The following is a 12,544-nucleotide window of genomic DNA, read 5'->3' on the forward strand; positions in this document are numbered from 1 at the left end:
CTACAGCTTTGCACAAGAGTCAAACTTGAGTGTGTCCAAACCAAATCTACAGAGCATTTGAGCTTCTCCCATCTCTAATTATTTGTGGGTTTTGGATAGATACCAAGAAATTAGTTCATATCCATCTACAATTTTCTCTTTGTTTGATTGGCTTGAGGGCTGGAATTAAGAAAGAGAATTACCTAGAATAATGCCATCTATATTCCACATAAAGAGACTCCAACCAGAAGCAACAATGCAATGTTTTTTAAACTGTATGATATGATAATACATAATGACACACTGCGCACACTGACACATGGTTTCCACGAATACCAGTGAGGTTTCTCTTCAAGGAAAAAGTAATGAAATGGAGCAGACCTCAATCCAACCACAGCAGTACCAACCTGAGCATCCACCAGGGACATAATCAGAAATCACATACTCACTGCTGAGGAGCTATAATTAAACTAGATTTAATTTTAATGGAAATTCTTCCCAGAAAAAAAAAAAATATATCAATGTTCCCCACCCCCACCTCTAATGTTGTTCCACTGTTCCAGGCTTTATGGAAATAGTTACAGGATTCATGTGTTTTGCAACCCCAAATGTTTTCAAAACAAATAGAACATCTTAAAAACTGAAATTAATAAATCTTTTACATTCATACTCAGAAGTCACTCACGCTGAGGTTGTGCGGGTTCATCAGCATCAGATGCTTCCTGCCGGCTGGTGCCTCCACCCAACACATGTTTTAAATAATAATCAAGTTCAGCCTTTGCAATTATATTTTTGTCTTAGTGCTGTTGTACGGTAATGGTTCTTTTATCCTACTTTTATCTCTCAACTTTATGTCAGACAGTACTACTCCTACCCAGGGATGTGAAAACCTGATAACTTTAAGAGGATTAATGCTGACGAAAGGTGCTTTATTAGTTTGGATTTGTTTTATTAGTACCCTGCAGTTTGATTAGAACTAGGCAGCAGTCAGAATACTGTTTGCCCAAGCAAAGAGAAAATAACACCAAGCAGAGAGTCAAATATATCTCCAGTTATTGTTTGTTGGGCCAGTACTCTCACAGCTCTTCCTGTGTCTCTCGGCCCCTCTGTTTACAAAGGGTACAGGCCCCATGGAAATGTAAAACAGAAACCCAGAGCAGCTTCTCCTATGCAAACACATGCAGCTAAACTCTGCTGAGCACCACGTTACGCATCCTTCACGGGAACGGCCTGACCTCTCCCCCAAGTCCCTTTCTGCAGTGTGCTCCTGTAGCTCCAGCAGTGTCTGGAGAAGCCCTTGGCACCAAACTCATCCTGATTGCAGCAAGGGGCTGCCCTGGGGCTAATGCTGTTCCTTTGGGGCCGTTTCCCCAAATCTGCTTTGTCTTTCACATTTTCCTCCATGGCCACACTTGGGCATGCCATGACTGGGCATAATGCCTGTCCTTGCATACTTGGGGAAGTAAAAACATCTGCATGATGCTTTTCACACTGCTCAGCACACCTGCATAGCAGGGGAAGGCTGGGCTTGTCTTCCTAGTACTGACACTTTGTAGAGGGTGTTTATGGCAGCTGTGCTCAAGTGCCACACAGACATATCTGGTTACCTTCTCCTTGGGTTGAATTAGCTCAGGCCAAGTGCTGTCGTGTGTACTAGTCAAACTAACCAGGTTAAAATCAGGCTGGGCATTGCTCACCAGTATTGCAGCCCAGTGATGAATCCCTCCTCTGCGTGCTCATAGGATGCTGTTAGTAATGTGCTTTGATGGACAGAGAGGGCTAGGCATGCTCTTGGTGGCTTTCTGACAAAGACGCTGGCATCAGTAGAAGTAAGAAACGTGGTTAAACATATTCCTACATGTGATAGGTGCATGGAAAACCAATTTTTAAATTTTTGGCAGAAAGGAATTGGAATGCAACTGGGCAAGCTACAGACCCACACTCACTTTGCCAACTTTTGTAATAATAGGAAGCTAGTTACAGTAAACAGTGGTAAATAACACACTCATAAAATCCAGCGGGGAATAAATGATTTGTTCTTATACAGAAAAACAAAAAAGGGAGACATTTCTTTATTTTTTAATAATGTTGTGCTCCACCCACACTGTCTCCAGTATATCCCATAACAGTGTTGGCTTTTGAGAAAAATGCATATAATGACCAGACTCGGTCTCCTTAGTCTTCTTGCACAGAAGCATGACCAGATAATAAAACAAAGATGCTAGCTTACCAAAAGATTCACATCGAACTGTTAGTGACACATTCATTCACCACTCACTTTCTCCATTTTTACATCTTGCAAGAGTTTGGCGACTGGATTTATTCCTGATTAGTGCTGGTGAGAAAGAAAACAGAATGAGCACAATACTATTTCTATCTGTGCTCAATATATATAGTACACTACTTACAAAATATTTATCCGTGTTTCCTCCCACCCACTACTTTGTTACATTCATCACTGCCTGGGAGGAGAGGTAGAAGATACAGCAGCTATATGAAGATTGGAAGGGATGTTTACTTGAGGGAGATTTGCTGTGAGTTATTAAAAAATAATAATAATAAATAAATAAATAAAACTTTTTAAAAGAATACTTTCCAACATCTTTCTGGGAGTAAACAACAAGTTTACTTATACTAGTAGATTATTCCAGTGCCCATAAACAATCTGTTGCCATTTCCACTATGAAATTTTTTTATAATTAGAAAGTTTTTACTTAGTCTCTCTTATAGAAAATTAAGCCCTCAATGACTTCTTATATCCCCCATGGACAGAGAGAAGTTTATTCTCTGCCTCTCTGCAACAGCCTTGTACATGTTTGACATCTCCTGTTTATACCCTGACCAACACCAATTCTCCATCTCTTTTTCCCCAGATTTTCAGCCCTGGTGCTGGTCTCCACTGGATTCCTTCCTCTACTTACTTGCTTGAGCACAGTGCTGAAGACCAGACAATGGCTCTCAAGGTGAGCTTCCCCCTGAGCATGACTGCTCCTTTCTCATAACAGCGTGATTTGTCTCACACCTGCCTTGTGACCCCTCCATGCCTTCCCCCTGTTTCTTATCAATTATTCATTCCCCACCTTGCATTTCTACCTCTCATCTGTCCCCTGTACTGCTTTGGAGGTACCTTACTGCATCGCGCTCTGTTTTGTTTCTGTTCCTGCCTGCCCCATGAACATATCCACACTCAAGTTGGTCTTGCCCACAAATCCAGTATACCCTTTATTCCACCATCCAAGTCATTAATGATGATAACGTTGCTGGTAACTAGCAAAGCAAGACCGGTCACCACAGAACAGAATCTAGGTGTCATGAAGGCATTGTGGCTGAATGCATGGAGGAGTTGTATGCAGTAACATAAAGCTGGGACCATCAGATCAGGCTTTCCTTGTGGCCAGACTTCTGTCTGAGATCAAAAGTGGCAGTTTTGAAATAGCTCAAAGACAGTGCGAGAAGAAGCCTCTCCTGCTTCTCTTTCTACTTCAGCCTAGCTGTTACAGCCAGAGTCTGATCTAAAAACATGTCCTTCCTGTGAGGTTCAGACCACAAAACTGACTGACTGCCACATTCCCCTGTTGTTTTTTCCTTGGGTCACTGTTTGAATCTAGTTTATCACATCCAGCCCTGTGCCAAACATGGTTAGTGTTTAAGCAATCTGTGAAGTCAGAAGCTTCCCAGGGAGAGTTATTCTTTGCTTCGTCTGGAATCCACCAACCCATACAAGTGGTCTCCCAAAAGGTCCTCCCTTGTCACCTCTGGGAAATTCTGCTACTTTAGAGTTGAGGTTCCCTACATGGAGCCATTCAGTGCCTGTGGGGAAAGGCAGGTCACGTTGCTGAGCTCTGGGCTCCCAGCTTTTCTGGGTTTCTCTAGGCTAGGGAGGGAAAATGATGGTGAGTTATTTCCAGCCATCTCTCCTGGTCTCTTCCCAACAAATGATGGAAGAAGCCTAGAAGGTTGAGAGATGCTGCTGCCATGGTGAGCAAGGGCACTACCCTTGCTGCTGTGGAGGAAACCCTGTCACTTACTGGAAGATGAGGTGAAACATTGGCTGGAGTTAAGGGAAAAACTCTCAGGTCTGGGATTCCATCCAGGCCTTGTAGATGGTAGATGAAAAGGAGCAGTCAGGACTCTCTGTGCCTAATCATCCACTTGGAGCAGGAGCAGCGTGAGGGAGACGAGGGTGGCTGAGCACTGCCAGGAAGGACCGTGTGTGCTGCCCTAGCTGACCGTGAGCCCCATGCCACAGCAGCAGTTCTGCCCAGCACTGCGGCGTGCTCCGGGCATCCTCCCTTCCCTCAACTCACACTGGGATCGTTGACTGACCCCACAGGTAACTGATCTCCCATTGTATGAGGCCTGGAGATGGAATAATAAATAAATAAATAATAAATAATTCAGAAATAATCTTTTCTCACATAAAAATCCATGTTCCCGGGGAAAGTACACAAAACGAAGGCCAGAAATAATCTGTTCAATTCCAGCAAAAGCTCCAATTCCCCTCTTCTTTTGTGTAAGTCACAGACTCCCCTTTCTCCTCCCATAACAATCTCATGAATAATAAAAACAGGGCTTCCTCTGAAAATCTTTTGTTTTCCAAAAATATGAAGAGTTCCAGGGAGAGCCTCCAAGATCAATTTGCTATCTGATTCCAAACAGAGCTGAACAAAATCTCTGGTTTTCTCCACTGCCAAATATTTGTGGTGACATGCAGGATCTGCCCCTAATGTCAGCAGGAATATCAACAAAACATTTCCAGCATGTTTTCACAAATTTGCCATCAGTTCCCAGGCCATTTGGTGAAACTCTACAGACGTCATGGAGTCACTTTGTGAAAAGCATCCCTGTACAGTTTTAAAGAAAATAGCATCTAATGACTTCCCATCACCTTTCTTGTCTTTTTACAGACTCTTAAAATACTATATGATTCCTTCAAAATGTTCAAATAATCATTCCTGCTTTGATTATAAACAAAGAAAACTTTAATTTGTCTCTTAAGCCAAATTCAGAAAAAAATCAGATTCCCCTGCTCAGTTGGAGAGGGAAAGACAAACAAATGTAATGAAGCCAGGCAGCTGAAAAAAAAATGCACTGATTAATGGAGAAAAACAACTTAAATCATGTGGTTTTTTTTTTTCAGGCCCACTTGTCCTTCTACCAACAGCCTAAACACAAGGCAAAAGTGAAAGTGCAACCACTCCTCTGCTCCTTCCCTCCTGGCAGCACCCTGCCTGCCCCCCAGGGTGGTGGAGCCACATTTGGGTCCTTTCTGCTCTGATGTGGCTGTGCCTCCAGCCTGGCTGTCACCACTGCCTCCGGTTCATGTGCTTTCCAGCACAGCAGCTGCTGCTGTTGCATCTCAGGTGATGCTCAGACCACCTTGTGCCCACCACATGCTCACAGAGAGATGGATAATGTCTGGCTTTTTGGCAAACCTCACTTGACATCTCTGCTCCTCCCTGAAAATAAAGCGTTAGGAGCTGAGATGGCTGGGAAGTATGGTGGTGATATAAAACAGCTGCTGCCAAGGCTAGGAGAAGCTGAGCAGGGATGCCCCCATGAGCACAGTACCTCTGTGTCCAGCCCCAGCCCTTGAGACTTGCCCAAAATGCTCAGCAGCTTCCCCAGAGACGTCACTGGGAATGGCATCATATGTTCAGAAACATTTTCAGGATGCATTTTACCATTTCATGGTCCATGCCCTTACAGTGGGAAAGGGACTCCCCGTTTGTAACTGATTTTCAATGTTTTGCTGACACAAGTGCTCCAGGAATGACCCCTTATAGACCTGAGTCTAAGGGACTTCAGCTTAGGGGACAACATACACAGCAACTTTACAGATCTCCTAATGAGTTCAGTATCACTTCCATTACTGTAGAAGACAGCAAGTCCATAAGAGATAATGTAAACCTCTTCCTTGCTGTAGTTCCTCTTGAGATACAGCTAAATGCTGCAGACACATCACTGTGACTGAATGCATATAATAGGTATTTGTGCATGCAAATGGCCGGTTATATGTGAGCAAGTAATTACCTGATTTGCATGCCCAGACATGGTAATTCAAATGTAAATTAGCTGTGCAGTTGCAGATATACTTTGCATGTACAGTTGCCTATTTATAAAAATGTATATTTTTGTCCAGCCGAAAGGCCCTTTTACCCCCCTCAAAATGAGACATAAGTGGACCTTAAGTGGCACATGCTTGCATCTGCCCAGGGGTGAATGTCATCTGTATGAATACAGATTTGTGAACTGCTCTGCCCAAACTGGAGCTCAACTTTATTTATAGAAAGCTGCAACAAAGGGTTTCTGTCTAACGCCCACCAAAATCAATGCAAGTCTTTCTGATGAGTTAAATGGGCTTCGAATCAGGCCCAGATGGAGCAAAGACATTTCTTAAATTATTTTTAATGAAGGAAGTGTTGTGCACAAATACGTGAATAGATTAGCAGAGAGAGCTGCGAACCTCTATAAACTGGTGCTGATTATACAGCTGTACGCTCTTGGCTTTAAAGTTCCCTTATCAAAACTTGTGGAATTATTTTGGTGATACAGAAATCAATAAAATACTTACTTAGAGGAACACTTTGCCTCTGCATTTGCAAACTTCAAAACCAAAATAACACACGAACCATGATTATTATATTTTCCGAAGTTAGTAATGATGTGTTTTTCTACAACACTATTGGTATATGCAAATAATTACTTTTTTTTCTTTTTTGATACAATTTCATTATTTGCATTGCTACTAGTGGTTCACCAATAAAGGCGAACATCACATTAGGATTCATGACAGTTTTCACATTGTATTATCAATATGTGGAAATAATTGTCTGCTCCGGGATTAAATTACATTATTGTGTATCTTTTTCATGCCTAATAAATAATGATGGATGGCTTTTATTTTCATCACCACCTGCAACCATTTAGTCACCCCTTGATTGTTGAAGATAAAATAATAAAAGGCAAGTGTTACGTTGCAAGCAAAAGAATGGAGTCAAAACAGTTGCATGCCTCGTTTTTCTGTCTACCTTTTTTCGAGTCCCTAAAGAGTAATAGATGCTGTTCTGGGAAGGCTGGCAACCTGCAAACTGGCAAACAATTCTCATAAATTGGGCAAGGGGGGAAAATGTGGAAAACATTTTTTACCTCGTAAAACAATAATTATTTCTTAGCGCATGATTCATAATCTGAAAATTAGGTTTTTGTTCTGCTGTGCAAATCAGTTACATGCAATTAGAATGCAAAGAAGAGGCACATTCTTAGTGTTTAGCCTTTTTAAATAGAAATGAAAACAGCCTGCAAATTGTACCAAAGTTTAAAATGCATGCTAGGTAATTTTGAAATTCAAAGAAATAAAACCATGCATAATAAAAAGCCCACTCTAACTCGTTTCTTTTTTCTTTCTTTCTTTTCTTTCTTTTTTTTTTTTTTTTCAAATTGCCGATTGTGAGGCTTAGAAGTAAAAATAGATATTGCATATCTTGGAAAACTGTGATAGTGCAGTCCTTTGTCAGTGTTTACGTATTTATACACAGGGAAGTGGACATGCACACACACGCACCAAGTCCCCAGTTTATGTCACTTTTTACACAATCATCTTTTCTAGTAGGTCAAGTGTAATCTTGAAATTGTTGTAACTCCTACCTGCACGTTCTGATCTAGAAACTCTTCAAGCTGAAAACAAACGGAGTTGACATTTTTAGTTAAAGCTTACATTAGCTATTGTCACAAGTCTTTAATCAAGCTCACCCTCTTCAGATTTTTCGTATTGTTACTGCGTTTGCAGCACTCGGGCCGCTCTGTGCAGAATGCCATAGGAACCTTTCAAAAATAGCCCAGCAATATTTAGAATGGAAAGTTGTCGCTGGATAATTTCATTAACCGTGAGTGTATCAAACGGAGCTCAAGTCAAAGTCGCCGTCTTTTTTTTAACAAAATAGTCAGTTCTGAGTCAAAGGTTTATTCTCTGTGTGCAGTTTCACATGCTTGGCTCTATTATCTTTAAATCACAAGATGACAATCTTCTCAGGCATACCAGAGAGTCAACCAAAATCCAACAGTAATAGATAATCCTATCAAATGTCAAGTTACTGAGGAGAAGCGGTTTGAAAAATAGGCCAACAGTCCATTACTTGATTTACCTTGAGAGGATGTTAACATTCCTGTAGCCTGCCTTCAACAGGGTATACTTTCTCTGTATTGCTAAATTGTTTAAAAGCATCTGTTTTGGACATTTAGGACCATTTCTGTTGTTTGTATTAAAAAAAAAAAAACTTTAAATTTTCTCATATAAGCAGAAAGTGCCATTTAAAATAATAAATACTTTTCCTTCAGGGAAAAATACTCGTGGTTGCTGGAGCTCTTCTCCCTCAGATACACAAACACTAACAAAATCATTCATTTACTAATCCAAATTTATGGCTGAAATTATAAATGAATTTCACTAATAGCTGAAGAGTGGTATTTCTTGAGGTGTCCCCTCTCTTGACCTATGGAAATGCCTCCACCACAGAAAATTACCCTCAGAAATCATAAGCAGGGACCTAAAGGGCAGTGCTGAGTGCTGATGTGCTTGAACTGTTCGTGTGGCACTGTGCCATTCAACTTGAACACATCAGCCCTTACTTGCAGCACAGTTCAACACAATTAAAACTCTTGTATAGAGACATGCTGTGCTAAAAGTCGCTCAGAAATAGTGGCTGCCCTGAACAGGAGAAGCTTTCCTAGAAAAATTCCCCAAAAAATGGAATTCACAAAAAGAAAGGTATCCTGAAAAACCTGTCTCCATCACTGATAAATTGGAAGTTCAAATGGAACATCCTCCAGGGACATCGCTCTACCCTTTCCTGTTTTGCTCAGCCATAGCAATACCAATACCTCATACAGAAAACAAAGAAAAGGGAAAACTCGGGGACAGAAGTAACTACTTCTATGAGAACATTCCCATTAATTACAGCAGTTGCAACACATGAGAATTTTTTTTTGTCTGATATATTTGCAGCCCTTATACATCCACTAATATAGCAGGTACATTTTTGCTGCCTGGCATTTTTTGTTAAAAACACACAAGTACACAAAAACACACCAAAGGACCGACTCTACAGCTGAGGTATTTTTCTTTTCTGTGCACAGACAGACGTGCTCCAGGACAGGATGAATCCTGCACCCCTGCTCACGTGCCAGGCTGCAGGCAAATGCAGGAGTGCAGTTTGCAGAAATTTACTGCCCTCTCCAAAAAAATAGTTAAATTGAAAGTGAAAAATAAAGGCTCTTCAAGTTCTGCCTGCAGCCAGAGGCAATCACTATCTTTCTCATCTGTGCGCTCCATCCAAGCCTTCATCAATAGAGAGGTAATTTTCGGACTCAGCTCATTAACACCGAGCTGTTGATGGAGCTGTAAACACTCCACCCCGCCATCGTTTCTAGCCTGTTACCAGCTATTCTTTTCTGTTTAGCTGACCTGCCGTGGCATTTGAGATGAAAAATATTTGTTTTAAATTCACAGCAGTTGCTCCAGTCTCTGAAGAGAGCTGACGCTGGTCCTGACATCCAAAAGCACTGAGGCAGGGAAAGGGAAGCAAACTTTTTTGGCTGGCCTTCTGCAAAGAAGCCGGGGCATGCAACAGCTCTGGGCACCATGAGATGTAGGCAGCACCCGTTTGGGCTCTGTGTTAGGCTTTCAGCATGCAGAACATACACACACACATCACATAAATGGATGAAGATAAGGAAATGGCAAGGATGCAGAAGGAAAATGGGATTAGCTGTCAGAAGCCTGTGAAAGTCTGGTGGGAAGAGGAGGTACCTGATTTGTCTCATCAGCACACAATAGATATAAAATTTCATGCCATGGAGGCTGAGTTGGGATTTCTTGACACCTCAATGGACATTTTGGGCAACAGTGTCACCAAAGCACGAAGGTGGCATGGGAGAATCGAGCCCTTTGTGGCTAAAACCAAGGCCCAGCATGATTTCTGGACCCCAGAGAAAGGATGCTGTTGATGGCTGAAGGTCTCCTAAAGGTGCCCTGATATGGCCACTGCTCCAGCCACTCCAATGGGCACCTGCTTCTGTCTCACAGTTCGCTAGAACATTATGACCCAGGTGCCAGAGTGCATCAGGCTTTGCAGGCTAGTGGTTCTCAGCCTCAGCGAGAGCTGAGTGGGAAGACTTAGACAGCACCCTCCCACAATGAGCCACATTAGTCCCTGGGGTTACAGTGGTTGAGTAAATAAATTCACTGGGCTGGACATGAAATTATGTCTCTGCTCTCATCAGGGTTGTCAGTTCCTTCACTGCAAGGTTAGCAAAGTCACCCGTGCTGGAGGTGGGGGACAGTGACAGAGAACAATGGTTCAAGAACTGTAGTTCCCATGTTTTTGAAGGCTCGGTGTGGGCATGGTATATATAACTCAGTATGGGAGTCTCATGCTTTACAGGCATATATGTATCTGGGTGATGTTGTGCAGCAAGTGACAGTGTCTAGGAAACATCCCCAGAACATCACAAAAATATCTGCGCTCCTGATTTTGGGAGAGGATGTGCTGCATGGCCCAGAGGAAGCTCACGAGCATCTCTCACCTGAAGAACCAGCCACCAAATTTGTTGACAGTTTACATGGTACACAGGAGGGAACTCTGCCCTGGGCAGGTAAGTCTTGAAGTTTTAATTCTGTCTTTTTCCTCCTCTTGGCTTTGACTTGATTAAAATCAAACTGAGGTGGCAGGGCCAAGGGATATTAACCTTCACCTTGTAGATGCTGCTCAGACACCCGGCCCTGGCAATGCCTCCACCCATAGCTGCTTGTACCAGACCTGTCAAGCAAGGAAACAGCAGCAAGAGAGCAAAAGACACAGAGCCTTGGTGCTGCTGTGGAGCAGATGTCTCCAAAGGGGCGAGAACGTGGCTCGGGGGCCATGTGACTCGGGGTGAACCGAATCCGCACATTTTAATTAAAATGGCTATCATCCACATTTTGTTTTCTTTATAAACATTTGCGGAGTATCAGTAGCCAATCTAAATGTCTCAGCAGATGAGTACATACTGTACTTCGGCTCTTTTTTTTCTAGAGTGCTGGAGAAAACACATTAGCTGGAGCCAGCTGATGTGCTCTCCCTGGGTCTCAAGGGCAAGCCCCTCCAAATTAAGCATGATCTTCATGGCCCTTCCAAATTTGTTGTGTGCTCTTTTTTGTACATCTTTAGAAGTTGATCAGACCACACCTACTCTCCACCATGCTTAACCTCTCCTTTCCCAGCCAGCTCAGGAAGGTGCTTGGCCTCCAGGGGCGTGCAGTGGTTTTAGGTGTGCAGGGGCTCGTTGGCATCCTGCTGCAGGCTCTGCAGGCAACAGGCTCAGCTGTGAGAGTCCAGGCAGCTCCTAGGACAGCCTCATTATTGGAAGGTGACCCTAATGAACCCGCTGTCAGATGATCTCTTGTCATTTTTAAGCAAAAGTAAAGGATTTAGGAAAGCTCTTTCTTGCAAATTCTTTGAACAGAGCTATTCAGATTTTGAGTACCAGTGCTCTCAATCACTACAAAGACTACAAAGACATTTTTATCTTAATCGGAAACTTTTGGTGGCCTACTTTCTTGCTAGCCCTTGTCCAGCCAACTTGTCCTCTCAGTCATCTTTCAGGCAACCTCAAAACCAGGCCAGCTGGCTTCAAAGCAGCCTTGATGCTACACTACCCAAGGGCTCCTGCACACAAGTGGAAGCATCATCCTGCAGAGGCCAGATTGAGAAGGTCCTTGACTGACACAAAGACCACAGCAGAGCCCCCTGCCTCCCCCAGGCAGCTTTGTCATCCTGCCACGTGGAGGGACAGCCTCACTCATTGCTCCACTGGCGTATGCCAGCCGAGGCCCAATGCTTTTTTCTCAAGGCTAGTGCAACAAGAGCAGCCCAATTCATTTTGACAGAGTGGTTAAGTAAGTGGCACAGATTTCACGTGTTGGCCTTAGCCTGCCTAATCTTAGGCAGTTATTCCATTCCTAATCTTAGCTGTTATTCCACAGCTAGTGACTGGCGAGAAGATTCAACATCATGCAGCGGCCATAGGTAGTACACTTCAAAGCACATGCTGCTAAACTAAGTGTTTTGCTTGTCTGTTTTACACTACTTGGATCAAAACTTGAAATGGTTCATGCACATGCCAGGCTATAAAGACAGTCTGAGAGCACGGGTGGTCTTCTGCAAAATCTTTAATATATTTATGTACCTGGACACTCTAGTTTTCAGTGGTAATTACTTCTCTATTTTTCTCTGAAGTGTATTATTTTAAACATAATATGAGGGGAAAACAAAAACAAACAAACAAAAAACCCTTCCTTTCCTCATAGTAGTACCTTACCCCTACTTTTTGATATACTTGAAAAAAAAGTTGTTAGCAGAGTTTCCTTAATATTTAGGCTGGATGTCAAGATTTTAGTAGCTTAGTAAATACCTATTATTTAGCCTGTCTCCTGCTAATGTGGTATTTGTCCAGATAGCGAGCAGTAATTAACCTTAATAGCCTTGACCAACCTCACCTGGTGCCTCTACCCCACACCAATGGGCCC

The 12,544-nt window shown here is 42.7% G+C and overlaps 1 long non-coding RNA gene across 1 annotated transcript in view; it reads left to right on the forward strand.

Moving 5' to 3' along the window:
- LOC121075360 overlaps positions 1-4,336 on the forward strand; it is a 34,978-nt gene extending 30,642 nt beyond the window's left edge. The window contains exons 2-3 of the long non-coding RNA XR_005822924.1: positions 2,853-2,942; positions 4,141-4,336. This is a non-coding gene — a long non-coding RNA (uncharacterized LOC121075360). The remainder of the gene's footprint in view (positions 1-2,852; positions 2,943-4,140) is intronic.
- Positions 4,337-12,544: the final 8,208 nt, after the last annotated feature.

Source organism: Cygnus olor, chromosome 10 (assembly GCF_009769625.2).
Source record: "Cygnus olor isolate bCygOlo1 chromosome 10, bCygOlo1.pri.v2, whole genome shotgun sequence".
NCBI lineage: Eukaryota > Metazoa > Chordata > Aves > Anseriformes > Anatidae > Cygnus > Cygnus olor.